This window comes from Saccoglossus kowalevskii, chromosome 9 (genome assembly GCF_978046115.1).
Source record: "Saccoglossus kowalevskii chromosome 9, keSacKowa6.1, whole genome shotgun sequence".
NCBI lineage: Eukaryota > Metazoa > Hemichordata > Enteropneusta > Harrimaniidae > Saccoglossus > Saccoglossus kowalevskii.
The window spans coordinates 30,322,493-30,333,592 of NC_140649.1; positions in this window are offsets into that span (position 1 = coordinate 30,322,493).

Sequence of the window (11,100 nt, forward strand, 5' to 3'; positions counted from 1 at the left end):
GTAAGTCCTTGTTTTCTCACTACAATACTCTTGAATTCAGACCATCAAATATTTATCATTATAGTCACAAAACACAATAAAACTCTGTAAATGCTCTTTGAAACTTTAAGTTATGTATATCTATCTAAAATGACCACTGTTTTTGTTGTGGAACATTTTGCAATAAATCTGGAAATTGTTCTTCAGTGGAAAGATATTATGTTTGAAATTATCAATTTTATTTCCAGTATTAGGTCTTTCAAATTCATATGATATAAATAATCTGAATAATTCTACAAATTGAACAGAATTTCAGTATTTATCGTAATTCCAATTTAGATGTCATTCTTGTTTGTGTACACGCAGAGACAAAGTTTATTAAAAGTTGTCTCAAGTACAAGTCATACCTGTCAATTTGCTAATTATTGAATTAAATATGGCTAATTAGCAGCATTTAAATTACTGTAGTGTTTTTAAGACATGCCAGTTTTAATTCTTTGGAAATAACATTTGACTGCAAGTGCAATTTAGTCCCAGGAAAAAAATTTAGACCCAGGAAAAAAAAAGTTGTTTTTCAAAATTGACATGTGCTGGCAAATTTATTTTGATTTTTTTTTTTGAGGATTTTCTATAATTCTTGCAAAAAACCTGACTTGCACTATGACCAGAAATATTAATATATTTTCTGGTCCTTATTTTCGTTCCAATTGGTCAATATTTTGTCATGTCAAACACACCAATGTTGGTGTGATGTGACCAATACTGCGTCACAATACTGTATTTGCTATAGTCTGTATCCTTAAAATATGACTTTGTCATGTAGGTCTAATAGTGAACATACTTCTCATAGGAGTGAATACCACCAGACACATCTGAACCTAGTCTTTGCAGGGTTTTTCAAAAAAATGTATGATTGTTATATTTTTCACAATTCGATAACTTGTTCTTCCACTTCTTTCAGTAAAAACCCTTTTTTTCCAGAAACTGCATTATACATGTAATACCATGAACATTATATTCATCTCTCCAGTCTAGCCATGTTGAATTTAAAAACCTCAGACCGGAGCTTAGTGTTGAAACATTTTTTGCTAGGAACATGATAACCCCATTATGGAATTTCACCTCTTCTCAGTAAGCATACAGGCTATTTATAGTTGACCTATGACCTGGCTGAAAGACAGTCATTTTGTTTTGAAAACTTAAAAAAAATATATATATATATATACTGATATCTGTAAGAAGGTCATTGATATCAGTGTTATGCAGTCAGTCATTTGTTCCATTTATGTACAGTATTGGTTTAAATTAAATTCTGAGTGCCAGTAATATAAAAATGTGTTATTTATTGCTATGTATTGTGGATGAATAGTAAAACAAACAAAAAATTTTACACATGTTTTGTTGAATTGAAAGAAATCCTTTGACAGTGTTAGGCATACTGGCCTTTGCTCAAAACTACTTCAGTATGGTATTACTGAAAAAATGTACGACATTATTAAAAATATGAATAGTAAAATGAATTATGAAGTTAAATGTAAGGATAAGTTAACAGAGAAATTTTATTCTTCAATAAAGGTGTCAAGCAAGGCTGCAACTTGAGCCCCACTTTATTTAACATGTTCCTAAATGATTTACCGGAAATCTTCAGTTCTGATCCACGTTATTCATCCACCTGTCAGCTGTCTGCTCTACACTGATGATATGTCGGAAACAAAACAGGGTTTACAAGCCAGTCTTGACAAACTTTCATTGCCAACACATGGAAACACTTAATGTCACAGTGTTAATTTTCAACAGATCAAACAGATTTTTAGACACCGATACACATGTATTTTTTTATGAAACTGAAATTAGTATGGTTAGATCTTACAATTATCTTGGCCTGTTGATTAGTGCAAATATATTGTACTTTTTCTCTCGCTTTTTCAAAGACCGATTTCAGTGTATGGCTGTCACACTACAGTGATGTCTGAAGTAAAATGGTATGTGAAAGTAACTTCTTTGCTGAATAACGCCAAGCAAGGCAATCTAATTCACTTTTCAGATAAAATAAATCATCTCAAATTACTTAATTAAATCCGCAATAACATCAAACAGTCTTTTATTTCACATTGGAAAATGTTTTCAATGATAACTGATGAAAAAACAAACTTATTAAACCTTTAAACGAATTTCATCTTGGAGCCAAAACTATAAAAAATCTGATCTTTCCAAATTTTGACTGAATGACCACACCCATAATATTGAAGTTGGCCGTCGCAAAAGAATCCCTCTGAATGACAGAATCTGTGAAAGGAGAAACCCATTTAATGCAATAAATACTAGGATTTCAAAAGAATTCTATTTAGCATTGCTAATTCATACATCCACAATTTCAATATTAAATCACCAGAGGCCCAATTCACTGAATTAATTTTCAGTAAGAACCTACTTGTTAGCATGATTTTAGCAAAATTTATAAAGACTATTAGAAATCAAGCAAGGTCAATCTTCGGTGGCTTTTCTCCCTTGTTTTATTTCTACAGTTGTAATCTTTTCCATCCCCTCAGGGATGTGAGAGTGTTATTGAATAAATTGATACATGTACAATTTCATAATACACGTCCACGTCATTTAAGAGTTGCTAATTGTCTTCCCCTAAATATGTGAAAGTTGTCACATCGTGAAGTCACGTGTTGGACAGGACTGTTGGCACGATGACTGCACAGGCCGTGTTTTATGGTTTTGGCACGTGACATATACAAAAACAAATGACCAGTTAAGAATATCATTTCATCACCAATTGTTAGAAAAATTCTTTGTTTGCATACGATTGATTAAATATATTATATCATCGAATAATAAATACAAATCAGACGTGGAAACACTATAAGCAGGTGATATTGATGGTAGGCTGACCTGGATTAAGCCGCTATACAAACACAAAACGTGCCAATCTGATTAAAATCCGATATCAGGATATAATGAACTGTGCTGACCTGCGTTCATCATTGATAACTCTTATCTACCTGTCCATGCCTCAAACGGTTATAACTTTAGTAACGCACGACTTTGAGAACTTATTTAATGTGTAGGTAATTTCTGTGTGTTAAAGCGGGGGAGTTACCTGCCTGTCCATGCCTCAAACGGTTATAACTTTAGTAACGCACGACTTTGAGAACTTATTTAATGTGTTGGTAATTTCTGTGTGTTAAAGCGGGGGAGTTACCTGCGCATGCGTGGCCATGGCGCGTCATTGTCACACAAGCGTCTACCCATGATCCTTTGCGTTTTTAGTGTGTGTTGTTATCGTCGCTTGCGACTCAATTCCCGCGCGTGCGCAGGTGACGACTCTCCCGCTTTAAGTTTGAGTTGCTAGTTTGGAATATCACTGCTATGGGAGATTGTACCAACTCGTGTACTAGTATGTTCCACGACCCAGTTCTACCAGATAACACTTCTACGTCATTTCTAGTCGTCTGGGTCCCCTGCTTATGTCTTGGTTGTAGTCAATACAATTTATGTTCATGGACTGACAAAAGTTACTGAAATACAGAGACAAAATTAGAAAAATACTAGTAAGTACATTTTCAAATCATGGTAGTTTTAGGTAAAACATTGCATCATTGTGTTGACACGTGATGAGCGCCATTGTGATTTTCATGAACCACACGTAACAATACATAATGAGCAAAATCTCAGAATGAGGCTGGAAATGATAACCACACTTTGCCCTCTACCAATGTTATTGTATGATGCCATGCATGTAATCAGTTATTTATTAAAGTGCACCCATGACACACGCATTCCGTATTTTATCTCAATAAAGGCGAACATATATATTACATTTTACGACCCGTTGATGGTATTATTTTTCATCATAAATTGATTGCAAATAAGTATTTGCAGACAAATTCGCTCAATTAACTATAATTTTTATAGTTGATTCGCTTAACACATTTACTGGTATTCAGAAACAAACAGTTGCGTGACAATGTCAACAAGTCTACATCATACGTAACATTTACAGTTTATCTGTTTATTTGCCTCCACTGTTTTCTCGTATATATTAATAGTGTGCAAACAGTGTATTATGTCACCTGCCAGTGCGAACGATCATATATATATACCCCAAATATAATTCTGAGACGGCTTACGATCGTTTATATATTGGATGTTAAAATCCATTCTATTCAATCCACCTCTGCGATTTGTTGACAAATTTACTGGGAAGTGAGCTGAACTGATATCAACATTGAGGAATGGACTCAAACTGTTGCTTCACAGCTGAGGCTGTAATTTTTACGTCGCTATGTAACAGTGTTATCGTGTATTGTAATCTCACCCCATGTCAAATACTTGTCACGGCGTCCTGGTACAACTTGTTAAAGTCCAGCCCAGAAAATGTCGTCAATTGTATTTCCTACAAACAGATATTTCTAATGTGAGTAATATCTTGTTTTATAATTATAAAAGTGTGTTAACTGTGTGTGATTGTTTGGCGCTAAGCATTCAGACCTACAATACCTGTCACCTCATATCAAGATGCGTCAATTTTGGTTGAACATATATTGCACTGACATCCGGTCGCTCACATGAACATGATAGGGGTGTAAAATATTAAATAAGACGTTGTCTTTCTGTGAATCCAATGCAGTATCCTTTCAGTAACACATGACAACTAATTAATTCAGCACTAACAAATGCCAAAGGAATAGGTCTTACATGATCTTATACAACCGTTAACAAATTGTTAGTCACAAATTATACTGGAGTGTTTATTTAAAAGATGATATCACTAAAAAAAAAAGACATTGTTTGATGGCTTCAGTGTACTGACACACCTCCTTATCAAAAATAAATACAAATTTTTAGTCAAATAGAACATCAACTAAGTATTTGCACACAAATTACGACGTACATTTCCCCCATTAATTATTTGTTTATCCCATTAACCTTTTCGAAAAATATTCTGAAATATTGATCAATACCCGTAGCCAATAGTATGAGAATATATCGCCCTGATGTTTCATTCATCCTCTTATTGTCACGTGGTTTGTATTTTTGCTGAGGGGTGTGTTTGTTTCTGTGAGTGTTGGTCAGCACACATGTTAACTATATTAATACAAGCATTAAACTAGACAAATCAGAGATTAATTATACTACCAAAAGATTATTGAAGATATTGACAAGTTAATGTGGAAGGAAAACATGATAAACAAATCAAGTATGGATCTTATCATAATTAGATTCAAAACGAAGGAAAAAGAAACATTACTTCAAAAGTATTCAGACACTAACAGTACAATGTTACCCGGGGACAAAGCTACATAATCTGAGTGTAACAGGTCTTTTCTCAATAAAATAACTATATTTTTACAGTTTATCTGGGAATTTGCCTCCACTGTTTTCTCGAAACTAATAATAGTATTCAGAACCAAACAGTATAGTGCGACACTCCTATTGTATTGCCACGATAGGACATCCGGTGGTATTAATGGGACAACTCTATTGTATTGCTGGTGTATTACACCCGGTGACAATAATGGGACAGTTCTACTATATTGTCATGGTGATACACCTGGTGGTGCAAATGTACACTTTTATTATATTGCCAGGGTTGTACACCCAGTAGTATTTACAAGACACTGTATTGCCAAGGTAGTACACCTGGTGGTTCTAATGGAACATCCCTATGATATTGCTGGAGTAGTACACCAGGTGGTACTATTGGACAGTCCTACTATATTGCCAGGGTAGCACACCCGGTGTACTAATGTACAGTTTTATTATATAGCCAGGGTAGTACACCTGGTGGTACAAATGGACAGTTTTATTATATTGCCAGGGTAGTACACCTGGTGGTACAAATGGACAGTTTTATTATATTGCCAGGGTAGTACACCTGGTGGTACAAATGGACAGTTTTATTATATTGCCAGGGTAGTACACCCGGTGGTACAAATGGACAGTTTTATTATATTATAGGGTAGTACACCCAGTGGTACAAATAAACAGTTTTATTATATTGCCAGGGTAGTCCGCCTGGTGGTACAAATGGACAGTTTTATTATATTGCCAGGGTAGTACACCTGGTGGTACAAATGGACAGTTTTATTATATTGTCAGGGTAGTACACCTGATGGTACAAATAAACAGTTTTATTATATTGCCAGGGTAGTACACCTGGTGGTACAAATAAACAGTTTTATTATATTGCCAGGGTAGTACACCTGGTGGTACAAATGGACAGTTTTATTATATTGCCAGGGTAGTACACCTGGTGGTACAAATGGACAGTTTTATTATATTGCCAGGGTAGTACACCCGGTGGTACAAATGGACAGTTTTATTATATTATAGGGTAGTACACCCAGTGGTACAAATAAACAGTTTTATTATATTGCCAGGGTAGTACACCTGGTGGTACTAATGGACAGTTTTATTATATTGCCAGGGTAGTACACCTGGTGGTACAAATGGACAGTTTTATTATATTGCCAGGGTAGTACACCCGGTGGTACAAATGGACAGTTTTATTATATTATAGGGTAGTACACCCAGTGGTACAAATAAACAGTTTTATTATATTGCCAGGGTAGTCCGCCTGGTGGTACAAATGGACAGTTTTATTATATTGCCAGGGTAGTACACCTGGTGGTACAAATGGACAGTTTTATTATATTGTCAGGGTATTACACCCAGTGGTACAAATGGACAGTTTTATTATATTGCCAGGGTAGTACACCCGGTGGTACTAATGTACAGTTTTATTATATTATAGGGTAGTACACCTGGTGGTACAAATAAACAGTTTTATTATATTGCCAGGGTAGTACACCTGGTGGTACAAATGGACAGTTTTATTATATTGCCAGGGTAGTCCGCCTGGTGGTACAAATGGACAGTTTTATTATATTGCCAGGGTAGTCCGCCTGGTGGTACAAATGGACAGTTTTATTATATTATAGGGTAGTACACCCAGTGGTACAAATAAACAGTTTTATTATATTGCCAGGGTAGTCCGCCTGGTGGTACAAATGGACAGTTTTATTATATTGCCAGGGTAGTACACCTGGTGGTACAAATGGACAGTTTTATTATATTGCCAGGGTAGTACACCTGGTGGTACAAATGGACAGTTTTATTATATTGCCAGGGTAGTACACCTGATGGTACAAATAAACAGTTTTATTATATTGCCAGGGTAGTACACCTGGTGGTACAAATAAACAGTTTTATTATATTGCCAGGGTAGTACACCTGGTGGTACAAATGGACAGTTTTATTATATTGTCAGGGTATTACACCCGGTGGTACAAATAAACAGTTTTATTATATTGCCAGGGTAGTACACCCGGTGGTACAAATGGACAGTTTTATTATAATGCCAGGGTAGTACACCTGGTGGTACAAATGGACAGTTTTATTATATTATAGGGTAGTACACCCGGTGGTACAAATGGACAGTTTTATTATATTATAGGGTAGTACACCTGATGGTACAAATGGACAGTTTTATTATATTGCCAGGGTAGTACACCCGGTGGTACAAATGGACAGTTTTATTATATTATAGGGTAGTACACCCGGTGGTACAAATGGACAGTTTTATTATATTGCCAGGGTAGTACACCTGGTGGTACAAATGGACAGTTTTATTATATTATAGGGTAGTACACCTGGTGGTACAAATGGACAGTTTTATTATATTGTCAGGGTATTACACCCGGTGGTACAAATAAACAGTTTTATTATATTGCCAGGGTAGTACACCTGGTGGTACAAATGGACAGTTTTATTATATTGCCAGGGTAGTACACCCGGTGGTACAAATGGACAGTTTTATTATATTGCCAGGGTAGTACACCTGATGGTACAAATGGACAGTTTTATTATATTATAGGGTAGTACACCTGGTGGTACAAATGGACAGTTTTATTATATTGCCAGGGTAGTACACCCGGTGGTACAAATGGACAGTTTTATTATATTATAGGGTAGTACACCCAGTGGTACAAATAAACAGTTTTATTATATTGCCAGGGTAGTACACCTGGTGGTACAAATAAACAGTTTTATTATATTGCCAGGGTAGTACACCTGGTGGTACAAATGGACAGTTTTATTATATTGTCAGGGTATTACACCCGGTGGTACAAATGGACAGTTTTATTATATTATAGGGTAGTACACCCAGTGGTACAAATAAACAGTTTTATTATATTGCCAGGGTAGTACACCCGGTGGTACAAATGGACAGTTTTATTATATGCAGGGTAGTACACCTGGTGGTACAAATAAACAGTTTTATTATATTGCCAGGGTAGTCCGCCTGGTGGGACAAATGGACAGTTTTATTATATTGCCTGGGTAGTACACCCAGTGGTACAAATGGACAGTTTTATTATATTGCCAGGGTAGTACACCTGGTGGTACAAATGGACAGTTTTATTATATTGCCAGGGTAGTACACCTGGTGGTACAAATGGACAGTTTTATTATATTGCCAGGGTAGTCCGCCTGGTGGTACAAATGGACAGTTTTATTATATTGCCAGGGTAGTACACCCGGTGGTACAAATGGACAGTTTTATTATATTGCCAGGGTAGTACACCCAGTGGTACAAATGGACAGTTTTATTATATTGCCAGGGTAGTACACCCAGTGGTACAAATGAACAGTTTTATTATATTGCCAGGGTAGTACACCTGATGGTACAAATGGACAGTTTTATTATATTGCCAGGGTAGTACACCTGGTGGTACAAATGGACAGTTTTATTATATTGTCAGGGTAGTACACCCAGTGGTACAAATGGACAGTTTTATTATAATGCCAGGGTAGTACACCTGGTGGTACAAAAGGACAGTTTTATTATATTGCCAGGGTAGTACACCCAGTGGTACAAATGAACAGTTTTATTATATTGCCAGGGTAGTACACCCAGTGGTACAAATGAACAGTTTTATTATATTGCCAGGGTAGTACACCCAGTGGTACAAATGAACAGTTTTATTATATTGCCAGGGTAGTACACCCAGTGGTACAAATGGACAGTTTTATTATATTGCCAGGGTAGTACACCCAGTGGTACAAATGAACAGTTTTATTATATTGCCAGGGTAGTACACCCAGTGGTACAAATGAACAGTTTTATTATATTGCCAGGGTAGTACACCTGGTGGTACAAATGAACAGTTTTATTATATTGCCAGGGTAGTACACCTGGTGGTACAAATGAACAGTTTTATTATATTGCCAGGGTAGTACACCCAGTGGTACAAATGAACAGTTTTATTATATTGCCAGGGTAGTACACCCAGTGGTACAAATGGACAGTTTTATTATATTATAGGGTAGTACACCCAGTGGTACAAATGAATAGTTTTATTATATTGCCAGGGTAGTACACCTGGTGGTACAAATGGTCAGTTTTATTATATTATAGGGTAGTACACCCAGTGGTACAAATGAACAGTTTTATTATATTGCCAGGGTAGTACACCCAGTGGTACAAATGAACAGTTTTATTATATTGCCAGGGTAGTACACCCAGTGGTACAAATGGACAGTTTTATTATATTATAGGGTAGTACACCCAGTGGTACAAATGAACAGTTTTATTATATTGCCAGGGTAGTACACCTGGTGGTACAAATGAACAGTTTTATTATATTGCCAGGGTAGTACACCTGGTGGTACAAATGGACAGTTTTATTATTTTGCCAGGGTAGTACACCCAGTGGTACAAATGGACAGTTTTATTATATTGCCAGGGTAGTCCGCCTGGTGGTACAAATGGACAGTTTTATTATATTGCCAGGGTAGTACACCCAGTGGTACAAATGAACAGTTTTATTATATTATAGGGTAGTACACCCAGTGGTACAAATGAACAGTTTTATTATATTGCCAGGGTAGTACACCTGGTGGTACAAATGAACAGTTTTATTATATTGCCAGGGTAGTACACCTGGTGGTACAAATGGACAGTTTTATTATATTGCCAGGGTAGTACACCCAGTGGTACAAATGAACAGTTTTATTATATTGCCAGGGTAGTACACCCAGTGGTACAAATGAACAGTTTTATTATATTGCCAGGGTAGTACACCCAGTGGTACAAATGGACAGTTTTATTATATTGCCAGGGTAGTACACCTGGTGGTACAAATGAACAGTTTTATTATATTGCCAGGGTAGTCCGCCTGGTGGTACAAATGGACAGTTTTATTATATTGCCAGGGTAGTACACCCGGTGGTACAAATGGACAGTTTTATTATATTGCCAGGGTAGTACACCCAGTGGTACAAATGAACAGTTTTATTATATTGCCAGGGTAGTACACCCAGTGGTACAAATGAACAGTTTTATTATATTGCCAGGGTATTACACCCGGTGGTACAAATGGACAGTTTTATTATAATGCCAGGGTAGTACACCCAGTGGTACAAATGGACAGTTTTATTATATTGCCAGGGTAGTACACCCAGTGGTACAAATGGACAGTTTTATTATATTGCCAGGGTAGTACACCTGATGGTACAAATGGACAGTTTTATGATATTGCCAGGGTAGTACACCTGGTGGTACAAATGGACAGTTTTATTATATTGTCAGGGTATTACACCCGGTGGTACAAATGGACAGTTTTATTATAATGCCAGGGTAGTACACCCAGTGGTACAAATGGACAGTTTTATTATATTGCCAGGGTAGTACACCCAGTGGTACAAATGGACAGTTTTATTATATTGCCAGGGTAGTACACCTGGTGGTACAAATGAACAGTTTTATTATATTGCCAGGGTAGTACACCCAGTGGTACAAATGGACAGTTTTATTATATTGCCAGGGTAGTACACCCAGTGGTACAAATGGACAGTTTTATTATATTGCCAGGGTAGTACACCTGATGGTACAAATGTACAGTTTTATTATATTGCCAGGGTAGTACACCCAGTGGTACAAATGGACAGTTTTATTATATTGCCAGGGTAGTACACCTGGTGGTACAAATGGACAGTTTTATTATATTGTCAGGGTATTACACCTGGTGGTACAAATGGACAGTTTTATTATAATGCCAGGGTAGTACAGGTGATGGTACAAATGGACAGTTTTATTATATTGTCAGG